The 12,500-nt window shown below is 32.7% G+C and overlaps 1 long non-coding RNA gene across 1 annotated transcript in view; it reads left to right on the forward strand.

Annotated features, from left to right (window-relative positions):
- The first annotated feature begins 11,519 nt into the window (after window positions 1–11,519).
- LOC136833419 (uncharacterized) overlaps window positions 11,520–12,500 on the forward strand; it is an 83,390-nt gene continuing 82,409 nt past the window's right edge. Inside the window, exon 1 of the long non-coding RNA XR_010851462.1 lies at window positions 11,520–11,704. This is a non-coding gene — a long non-coding RNA (uncharacterized lncRNA). The remainder of the gene's footprint in view (window positions 11,705–12,500) is intronic.

Here is a 12,500-nt window from a genome sequence, read left to right on the forward strand (position 1 = left end):
TAAATATGGGTTACAGGATTTGGATAGCAAAGATATAAAAGACATTCTGAGGGGAACGAAAAGTATTTCATGTCACTAGTGAGGTAAAATACTTTTTTGATGACAGGAAAAAGTATCTGATCATAAATGAAAATCCTCAAACGAAAACTCATTCTCTCTCTCTCTCTCTCATATATATATATATATATATATATATATATATATATATATATATATATATATATATATATATATATATATATATATATATATATATATATATATATATATATATATATGTGTGTGTGTGTGTGTGTGTGTGTGTGTGTATGTGTGTGTTTTGTTATAAAAACAAGTTTATCAAGCGCCAAAGGGTTTAAAATGCCAAATATATAAATGAACAAATGAATAGATAAATCTGAATCTCTGAATCACTTTCCAGAACGAATTCTCCAATCATTTCGTTCCAAAAGATTCGAAACAGAAAATCATGAATTTGTCCCGTCTCGCTTTCTCCCCCCATACTTCCAAAACACTGCAAGAAGACTCGATAACTGATAGAGACTGATAACAGCTCGGCGGTTATTTGCTGAGGAAAGATCCGATCACGATGAAAACCACTTGGGAGGCGAGACAGCAGCCTTCGTGCTCTGGAAAGGACTGGAGATGGTGGAAATGGGTTGGAAGTGTTGGTTTGGGAAAGACAGCAGTTGTGGTTGTAAGTGGTCTTGGAATAATGGATTTGGGGGAGGTCTTTATCGCTTAGGGGTTGTTGCAAGGCGCAAGGGGTTGGTACTGCTGAGTTTGGGGTTGAAAAATGGGTTGGAAGTGTTGGCTTGGGAATGACAGGAGTAGTGGTTGTAAGAGGATTTGGGTAATGGATTTGGGGAGGAGATCGTTATTTGTTCGGGGTTGTCGTCAGGGGTTGTTGCATTTAGTCTGGCGTTGAAGAAGGGGTTGGGAGTGTTGGTTTGGGAATGGCAGCGGCTGAGGTTGTAAGAGGTTTAAGCGAATGGATTTGGCGACCTCGTTATTGGCTAAGAGTAGTTACAACGAGCAAGGGGTTGTTGCAAAAGGTTGTCGCCGGTGAGTTTGGGGTTGAAAAATGGGTTGGGAGTGTTGGGTGGGAATGACAGCAATTGTGGTTGGAAGAGGTTTGGGGTAACGGATTTGGGGAGCTCGTTATTGGTTAGGGGTTGTTGCAAGGAGCAAGGGGTTGGTGCCAGTGGGTTTGGGGTTGAGAAGGGGTTGGGAAATGCTAGCTTAGGAATGCCAGCGTTTATAGATGTAAAAGGGTTTGGCCAATGTATTTGGGGAGATCGTTATTAGTTCGGGGTTGTTGTCAGGAGTTGTTGCCATTCAATCTGGGGCTGAGGAAGGGGTTGGGAGTGGTGATTTGGGAATGAAAGTAGTCGTGGTAGGAAGAGGCTTGGGGTAATAGGTTTGGGGAGATCTTTATTGCTTAGGGGTTGTTGCAAGGAGCAAGGGGTTGGTGTCAGTGGGTTTGGGGTTATAAAATGGGTTGAAAGTGTTGGTGTAGGAATGACAGCAACTTTGGTTGTAAGAGGTTTTGGGTAATGGATTTTGGGAGATCGTTATTGGTTAGGGGTTGTTGCAAGGAGCAAGGGTTATTGCAAGGGGTTGTTGCCAGTGGGTTTTGGGTTGAAGAACCGGTTGGGAGTGGAGGTTTGGGAATGACAGCAGTTTTGATTGTAGGGGGTTTTGGCTAATGGATTTGTGGGGCTCGTTATTGGTTAGGGGTTGTTGCAAAGAGCAAGGGGTTGTTGCCAGTGGGTTTGGGGTTGAAAAATGGGTTGGAAGTGTTGGTTTGGGAATAACAGCAGTTTTGATTGTAAGTGGTTTTGGCAGCTCGATATTGGTTAGGGATGTTATTAGGAGCAAGGGGTTGTTGCAGAAGGTTGTTGTCATTGGTTCGGGGTTAAAGAAGGGGTTGGAGTGTTGGTTTGTGAATGACAGCGGTTGTTGTTGTAAGAGGTTTGGGATAATTGATTTGGGGATCTCGTTATTGGTTAGGGGTTGCTGCAGGGGTTGTTGTCAGTAGGTTTGGGGTTGTAGAAAGGGTTTGGAGGGGTGATAAGGAACTGAGGGTGGTTGTGAATTTAAGGAATAGTGGGTAATGGTGATAAATCAGGTAATGGCAATGGATGTGGATATTGTAATGGATTGCTGCAGTGGTAAAGGTGCTGAGGTTGTCGCTAATGGGATGGAGGTTGTGAAAATGGGTTAGGAGAGGTTGAAAGGAATTGGGATTGGTTGTATGGAGTGGATGTAAAGGCAGGGGAAATAGAAAGCTACGTTAGGTCTAGAGCTTAGGGACTTTGGGTAGCTAAGAGGGAATGAGAATGGTCTTAGTACTCGATTGACCTTTGTAATTTTTAATCTCTGACCAAAATATTAGACCTTTATATATTCATACTTAAGACACAGAAAACTCTAATAAAAGCTTCTTTTTTGAATAATTATTACATGCAACATTAGTATTTGGGGCCCCCTCTTTCTTGAGATAGCAGATACTTCGTTTAAGGAATGGAGAAATGTTACTGAATGATTGTGCTTTATAGTCAAGACTCTCTCTCTCTCATTCATTACAGTCTTGTAACTACCAACCCACAGTCTTCCCTAATGTGAACCTGATTTTCATCTCTTTCCCCTTCTCCCTCTCATATATATATATATATATATATATATATATATATATATATATATATATATATATATATATATATATATATATATATATATATTATATATATATATATATATATATATATATATATATATATATATATATATATATACTATATATATATATCTTGATTTCTTCACACTTTACTAAACTCTTGAAACTACAAAGCCTTGAGATCAAAATGAAGAAAATTAAGAAACCCCAAATACACACACACACACACACACATATACATATACACATACATATATATATATATATATATATATGTGTGTGTGTGTGTGTGTGTGTGTGTGTGTGTGTGTGTGTATGTTAATTGTCATCTTGATGCTGTTAACACGACATTATTTACTCGCCATGAGCCCATGACCACCTCCTTCCCCATTCTCTCTCTCTCTCTCTCTCTCTCTCTCTCTCTCTCTCTCTCTCTCTGAAACCGATGAACTTAGCAGAAAGTCAACTCAGGTTAATCTTATTACCAGGGTCGTGGAGTCCCCTCCCATTTTTCTTTTCCGTAGGAAAGAACATGTTTATAAGTAAAGTTTGCAGGACAAGGAGGTGACGCCAACTTCTCTCAGAGATACAGCGATGGAGAGGGAGGGAGGTAGGAAAGGAAGGAACGAAGGAGAGAGGGAGGAGGGAAGAAGGGAGGGAGGGGAGAGAGGTAGGAAGGGAAGGGAGAGGGAGGAGGAACTCGAGAGTTACCCAGGGGCCCTAGGGTCCTCTTGTGAGATCTCGGGTGTCAGGTTTCGATATACTTATTAATTTGCTTGGTTATATCTGTCATTGTTCAAATGTTTATGTCATGTTACCATTGCTTCTCCCATCATTCATTATTGGTGGATTATTTCTATTATATTTTAATGAATTTGTCTTGTTTATGATATAACGTACCAAGTTAACTCTATTTTTGCAAGCCACTGTCTCACGAATCTGTCTATTTATTAACCTATAGTCAGTTTTTTTTACCGAGGCACATTTCCACCGACTCGCAGGGGTGCCCTTTTAGCTTGGAAAAGTTTCCTGCTAGCTGATTGGTTGCAAATATTTTGTCCGAATAGCATCATTATTTTCAAATAATTACAAGTAATGTGAATCGAAAAAACTTATGTACTAACCTAAATTTCTCCTCAGATATATGTTTTGTCAATAAATAATGTTAACGAATAAAGAGATTATAAAGGATTGTGATGGCAAGTCTAAATTTAATAACAACACCCGCCGAAGTCAACGACAGGAGCTTGCTTTCGGATGCACGCTGCACAATTTTTTACTTTTCACATATTTTAACATCAATTGGGATAAACTACACTAAACATAAGAAAAACATGTTATTATAAACTTTCTTTGAATAGCAGAATCTACTAAAACATGGAATTAATAAAACTCGCTATTAGTGAAAACTTCCAGGGAGGTAAAAGGAACAGCCTGTGGCATTAGATAAAATTTAGATAAAATTACCTAGATAAGTAGGCTTAGTTATTCATATGGTATCCACATGCCAGCAAATGTTGATGGGCAAGAAAACTTTTCAGATACATATCATCTTTTATAGGCTTTTGTGCTGAAGCCTTTGTTATATCATTATGATAAATATGATGATAAATATGAAGACGCTATTTTTCCTTTACATAATAATAATGTACTTCCCTTATTATGGCGTTATTTCTTGCACAGATTTCAAACTAGGCTAGCCTATGTCTATGTGTCTTACACCATTTTTTGACAATTGCAATAAAATTTGCTTAACTCTTTAAGGTAAGGGGTAACAGTAAACAGTAGCTGATGCTTGATATAAGTTAAGCTAGGTGTATGTAGGCCTATGATGTAAGTCCGTATAGAAAGGATTTGCTAATTTTGTCGTAAAGGTATAGATTCTATTGATAGCTCTATTTTCGGTTTGAGGATACTGTAGTGTTCCATAAATTGCATAAAAATCATAAATAACCGAATTCATAATTTCACCGAGTTACAACGCGATACCCCTCCCCCTTCCTTCCATCCCCGCCTCGGTATTTGACAGTAGACGCATATATCCAGCTAATCCTTAAAATGTATATGTGTATAGTACATTTTCTACTCACATATTCTTTTACTTCTCAAAATATCCGCAGAAACTCGTGTTAACCTTATATGTGTCCTGAACAGAACGCAAAATAAGAAAAAAAGTTTTCTTATCTCGCATTGTCTGCTGTAACTTACATGAAAGAGTAAGTTGTTAATTTCTGCGAAATATATTTTTATTAGCGTGCACCTACAAAAAGAAGCACAAAAACTTTTTAATTGCAGATATAGCCATTAAAGTAGTCTCAATAACGTAACACTGATTTCAACATTTACATAAATCAGGAAAAAGCTGCAATGACATAAATCAGGAAAATGCTGCAATGACAATCACTTGTGGTAGTTTTCCCGCCAGGCCGTCGCAGGCTGTTCTTTTTACCTCCCTGGAAGTTTCCACTAATAGCGAGTTTTATTAATTCCATGTTTTTAGTAGACTCTGGTATTCAAAGAACGTTTATAATAACATGTTTTTCTTATGCTTAGTGTAATTTATCTCGATTGGTGCTGAAATATGTGAAAGGTAAAAAAATTATGCAGCGTGCATCCGAAAACAAGATCCTGTCGTTAACTTCGGCGGGTGTTGTTATTAAATTTAGACTTGCCATCACAATACTTTATCTCTTTATTCGTTAACATTATTTATTGACAAAACACATATTTGAGGGAGAAATTTAGGTTAGTAAATAAGTTTCGATTCACATTACTTGGTAATTATTTGAAAACAATGATGCTATTCGGACAAAATATTTGCAACCAATCAGCTAGCAGGAAACTTTTCTACACTGTTTCGCCGGGTTTAGTACTAGTCCCTGGGGGGTCAATGTATTTCGCCGTGTTTAGTACTAGCTCCTGGGGGGATCAAATGTCCCTAAGTGCATTACGCGTGATGACTGAAATTTCAGTCATTACGCGTAATGACTGATTACGTGTGTTGACTGTAACATTATATATATATATATATATATATATATATATATATATATATATATATATATATATATATATATATATTATATACACATGTATATTTTCATGTACACATATATATGTGTGTGTTTTTTGTACGAACTCAGAAAATCACTAAGACTGTGAAAACAGCCAATTGTAAACATTTGAGAAAACAGCTCTAGTCAAAGAAATAAAATTCCAAGGAAACAACGAGAGAGAGAGAGAGAGAGAGAGAGAGAGAGGAAAATGTGAAAGGGAATGTAAAATCGAAGCTGGAAGGCATGAAAGCATAAAAAAAGAGAAATTGTACAGAAAAGATAAATGGGGAAAGTTGAGTAATTTAAAAAGTAAGAAAGAATTAGAATGAAATATTAAGAAAAACCGAATGACAGAAGAAAGTACAAAAATAAAAATGTATAATAGAAAGCACTGAAAGAAAGTAAAAAGATAAACGAGAGTTAAATGATTTGAAAAGAGAGAAAAAATAAAGATGAAAAATTACGAAAAAAGCAATTAACAGAAGGTACAAAAATAAAAATGTAAAATAGAAAACACTGAAAGAAAATGAAAAGATAAACTGAAAAAATTAAACAACTTGAAAAAGAGAGGTAGTTACGATGAAAAAAATTGCGAAAATACGAATAACAGAAGAAATTACAAGAATAAACATGTAAAAATAGGAAATACTGAAAGAAAATGAAAGGATAAGCAAGGAAAGTTATAGTTTCAAAAGTAATAAAGAATTAGATGAAAAATTACGAAAAAACGAATAACGGAATAAAGTACGAGAATAAAAATATGAAATAAAACAAAAAAATTGAAAAGATAAACGAGAAAAGTTAAACAATTTGAAAAGAAAAGGAATTAAAATTAAAAATTACGAAAAAACGGATAACAAAAGAAAGTGCAAGAATAGAAAAGAAAAAAAACAGAAAACACAAACAAGATGAGAAATAATAAGAAAAAAAAACAGCGAAGTCCAAGAATAAACAAGTAAAAAATGCGCCGAAATTTCTTCGGTGCAGTCGTGTTTTCTGTACAGCGTATAATGCTGCATGAGCTGCAGCCCATGAAACTTTCAGCCACGGCCCAGTGGTGGGCTCTCCTATAGCGTTGCCAGACGCATGATCATGGCTAACTTTAACCTTAGATAAAATAAAAACTATTGAGGCTAGAGGGCTGCGATTTGGTATGTTTGATGGTTGGAGGGTGGATGATCAACATACCAATTTGCACCCCTCTAGCCTCAGTAGTTTTTAAGATATGAGGGCGGACAGAAAAAGTGCAGACGGACAGACAAATCCGTCACAATAGTTTTCCTTTGCAGAAAACTAAAACGTAAAATAGAAAACACTGAAATAAAATGAAACCTTAGAAACCGCGAGAAAGTAAAACCTCCGAACATTAATATTGGTCTCTGTCACTGTCTCTTGGCTGATGTCTGGGGATTATCCCTCCCCTCAAAAGAATTCCCGAAAATCGATATAAAAGGAACCGCCCGGGACTGGGCAATGGGCGTGAGGCCTCGTGTGCTTGTCTCTATAAATATCGTACGCCGGAGAGAATGAAGACGGATAAAGGCTGGAGAGTTTCTGATGACTTTTCTTGTTTGTGTCTGTTAGATAGATGGATGGATAAGGAAAGGGAGACAGAGAGTAGTATATATATATATATATGTATATATACAATGTAAAAATACCTATTATATATACATACATTCATATTATATATATATATATATATATATATATATATATATATATATATATATATATATATATATATATATATAATATATATGGATGATATATGGATGGATATGGAAAGAGACAGAGAGACAGTATATATAAATATATGTGTATATATATATATATATATATATATATATGTGTGTGTGTGTGTATCTAATATCCACAAGAAAAAATGAAAAAAGGTAAGTCCTAGCCAGTTTTGGCTTTATTCTTAAGCCATTTTCAGAGGACTGATAAAACCCCTTTTCATTTTTCCCTTGTTGATGTAAGATATATTATTCACGCGTCAAAGTGACTATAATCATATATATATATATATATATATATATATATATATATATATATATATATATATATAGAGAGAGAGAGAGAGAGAGAGAGAGAGAGATTTCTGAAATCAGAAAAAAACAAAATAAAAAAATTCTTCACTTGTCAGAAGAAATTTTAATCCCGAGCAACCTGTTGCTAAAAAAAAAAGTTTTAAGGAATGGTCTCACTCTCTTCAAGTAAGAGATGTCTCCATTTACTTGACAAAGTCTTTTTCCATAAAAGTTTCACGAGAGAGATTGAAGAGGGAAGGAGACTCGTCTTTTATCTCAAGTACCGAAGAAGTCTTTGAATGTCAATTTGTGATATTTATTTCTGGTTACCTTTGTGCTCTATATGTATATATATATATATATATATATATATATATATATATATATATATATATATATATATATATATATATATATATATATATATTTATATGTATATATATATATGTATATATATATTATATATTATATGTATAAATATATATATATATATATATATATATATATATATATATATATATATATATATATATATATATATATATATATATATATATATATATATATATATATATATATATATATATATATATATATATATATATATATATATATATATCAATCTCGGACTCTCACTGAGAGACTGTCCAAGTTGTCCGGTTCTCTTGTGAGTCAGAAAAAAAAATAATGTATATATATGTGTGTGTGTGTATATATATATATATATATATATATATATATATATATATATATATATATATATATATATATATATATATATATATATATATATATATATATAAATATATAAAAATGTCTTTTACTGCTATCCAAACAGTGCACCATGAAGATTCAAAGGCCCATAAAAGTACTATATACACGTTGTAACTATATATTCAGATACTTCTTCTATATCCAAGCTCACTGCTGAAATATTTCTTTAGTGAACAGGGTTACAGAAGTATCTGAAATATATGGTTGCAAATGTATATATTGTTTTTCTGGATCTTTGATTTCATCTTCATATATATATATATATATATATATATATATATATATATATATATATATATATATATATATATATATATACACATATACACGATGTGTTTGCATATCAATGCGTGTATGTGCATATATAAAAAAAATTCTCATCAAACAGCTTTGGTTCATTAAAAGAAATTTCTTGAAACAGCTTTATTTTTGTCATAAACATGAAATTCACGTCATTAAAAAGTTTAATTTTCTTATGCCCTAATATAAGCCTTGCAATACTTCAAGAACTAAACATTTCACTTCGTAATCGAGAAAGTCTGGCAACAAAGCGTCCCTTATTTCGTAGAAATGGAATCGCAAATTGGTCTTACGTGATTATGTAATTTGATTTTGCAAAGAGAACCCCAAATCTGTTTTTGCACAAAAGCTCAAAGCTTTCGGTAGCGAGGAATTGCCTAAACGGGTCTTTATAGACTTGAAGCTTCAAGCTTTTCAGGGAAGAGAAAAATCGACGGTTTGAAGAGGATCTGAGGGAAACCAGTCTATACATAGATGAGAGAGAGAGAGAGAGAGAGAGAGAGAGAGAGAGAGAGAGAGAGAGAGAGAGAGAGAGAGAGGTAGGTTGGTGAATATATCTTCAAAGAGAAAGTTTAAAGAGAGAGAAAGAGAAGAGAGAGAGAGAGAGAGAAGGAGAGAGGAGAGAGAGAGAGAGAGAGAGAGAGAGAGAGAAAATTAATTGGTGACTATATCTTCAAAGACAGTTAAAGAGAGAGAGAGAGAGAGAGAGAGAGAGAGAGAGAGAGAGAGAGAGAGAGAGAGAGAGAGAGAGAGATTGGTGAAAATATCTTCAAAGACGGTTAGAGAGAGAGAGAGAGAGAGAGAGAGAGAATAAAGCTATACAAAGAAGATGAAAGAGAACCAAACTGAAAGGCAACTAAGAGACCCAGAAAGGAGAGAAGATAAGTGAAGTTTGTTTATCCAATATTTTTATTATTTATTTATCACAATATTCTTCTAAAATAGTTTTTTCTTAAAAAGTTTATTTTTCTAATAATTCAATTTTTTCAGCATTTTCTTTTAGAATAATTTACGAATCCCGAATCCTTTCAAGATTTGGAAAATAAATTTTATTTTATCCGACTGTCAACAAAATGCAAGTATCAGAACTATTTATTTATCAGTTTGTTAATTTATTTCATCTCTCTAACAACTGATCTCTTCTTTCTGTATTTCCTATTAAATTCTGTTACTTCTTTCAGATGAGCACCATATTCTTTGTAAGCTTGAATTTTAAGTCAGTGGCCGCTGTGGTGGGCTTGTTCTGTATGAATAGGGTTCATCCTCTTAATAATAATAATAATAATAATAATAATAATAATAATAATAATAATAATAATAATAATAATAATAATAATAATAATAATAATAACAACAACAACTTGAATGGTACTGTATTCGCTCATTCCAAATTTGTATAAAATCCTAGCGTAATATTTTCGCGCTATCAATTAATAAACGCATTTGGAAAATGTATATTGGATACCGATAAAAATAAACATTTGTTTCGAACGTAGCGAATCGTGACAATTTAGTGGTATCTCTTTATAGTCAAATATTTTTTCATGGTGGTAGATTAGATTGGTTTTCAGTAGTTCAATTATTAGCCATTATTTAAGGTACAAAATTGGTAATAGATAACATATATATGACACTACTGAAAGAATTGTACGTGAAAGTATATTAACAGTGGAGTGAACGAATAAAACTTTTTAATTGCTTTATTTCATGGGATTAGTATATAGAACCATGACATGTCTGTCTGTCTGTCTGTATAGCAATAAATAGATATTAAATATATATATATATATATATATATATATATATATATATATATATATATATATATATATATATATATATATATATATATATATATATATATATATATATATATATATATATATATATATATATATATATATATATATATATATATATATATATATATATATATATATATATATATATGTATGTGTGTGTGTGTGTCTGTTTGGATTAAAAGTGTGTCGATATCTCTTGTATAGTATATATGGTTTGTCGAGTATGCCATCTCTTGTATAACTCCATGGATTAAAGTACATCTCTTGTATATTTTCGCCCCATGGACCTACACTATCCCCGGCATTTCTCTGATACTATACACTAGCCACCGTAACAGTAAAGTATGTTTATCCAAATGTGTTCTATGTATTAGTATATTATATATGTCGTGTGTTATATATACTGTATGAATGATTGTTGTGTATTGGAAATGTCATATGTTAACCTGTGTATTTAAAAGTTTATATATATAGCATTGCATTTTTATTCATTGTGCATTTTCTGCATTATATTATATTATATCACAGTATATATATATTTTGCATATATCCGTCTCATAGACCCTATATATATATATATATATTGTATATATACATATACACACATACCTGGTGTTATGAAGTTTGATGGTTGTATATAAAATCAGAATTTTTCCCACTACTTAAAATTGAGTACTGTATTTATATGTAGTATATATAAATGTACAATTCTGATATATAAATCAGCCCACTACTGAGTATTTTTAATTTTGAGAATTTTAATTTTTCGAGTCATGAAACAGAAATCGTATATTTACACTACAAAATATTTGTTTTTATTATTATTTTAACATTTTTCAAGTCATGAAAATGAACTCATATTCTCATACTTTACAATATTAATTTTCCTTTCCAGATAAGAGTCCGACCTTGACTTTTTAGGTCAAAAATTCCCGATAACCTGAAGTCTGGTAGGAGAGGAGAGGAGAAGGAGAAGAAGACTTTCCTCCAATACACCTGCGATAATGATCCTCCTACCTGGGAGGTTTTTCCCTCCCTAACGACACAATCTCCACACAGGTAAGTGGGTCCTCTTCTTCTCCTCCCCTTCCCCCATGCCTCTTTTTATTTCCTTTTTCCGTTTTTCACTTGTTTTTTTTCATTCCTGTTTTTATTTATTTTTACTTTATTTTACATGTTTTCTTTCATTGCCCATTATCAGTTCTCGTCTATTTTCTGTTTCTCTCCCCATTCACTTTTACTTCTTTTTCCTTTTTATAACTCTGTTCTTTCTTTTACCATTTTCAGTTTTCGCCTCTTTTCTGTTTCTCTTCCCATTCATGCATTCTTTTCCTTTTCGTTGATAGATTTTTAACATCAGACCTTTCTTATTTATTTCTTACATTTTTTTGTTGAAAAACTTCGTACATGTACCAGCTCTTTCTTATTCATTTCTTACACTTTTTTTTATTTTGGAAAACTTCGTACCTGCACTTGTTTCAATTAATTTTTCCTATCACTTCTTACAATCTCTTCATTTCTTCCATTTTCGTAACATACCTCTGTTGCATTTTGTCCCATTCACTTATAGGAAAATATTTCGTGACAAATCTTACAAGTTTCTTTTTTAATTAATCTGGCTTTTGTACGTTGTAGCTAAATAGTCTAATCTTTACAGTTTGTATGATCGTATTATTCTCTTATATAATCGGCTCATTTCATTTCCTCCATATAATTTATAAAGAAGAAAATTCGTAAATTGTTTTCAAGTTATTCGTCATTCTTAATCTAGGCTGAATGTGCCTCATTACATCTTCCGAATTCTCCATGCCTTTATATCTATTATTATTAATATTAATATTCAGAAGATGGACCC

This window comes from Macrobrachium rosenbergii, chromosome 51, assembly GCF_040412425.1.
Source record: "Macrobrachium rosenbergii isolate ZJJX-2024 chromosome 51, ASM4041242v1, whole genome shotgun sequence".
Classification (NCBI taxonomy): Eukaryota; Metazoa; Arthropoda; class Malacostraca; order Decapoda; family Palaemonidae; genus Macrobrachium; species Macrobrachium rosenbergii.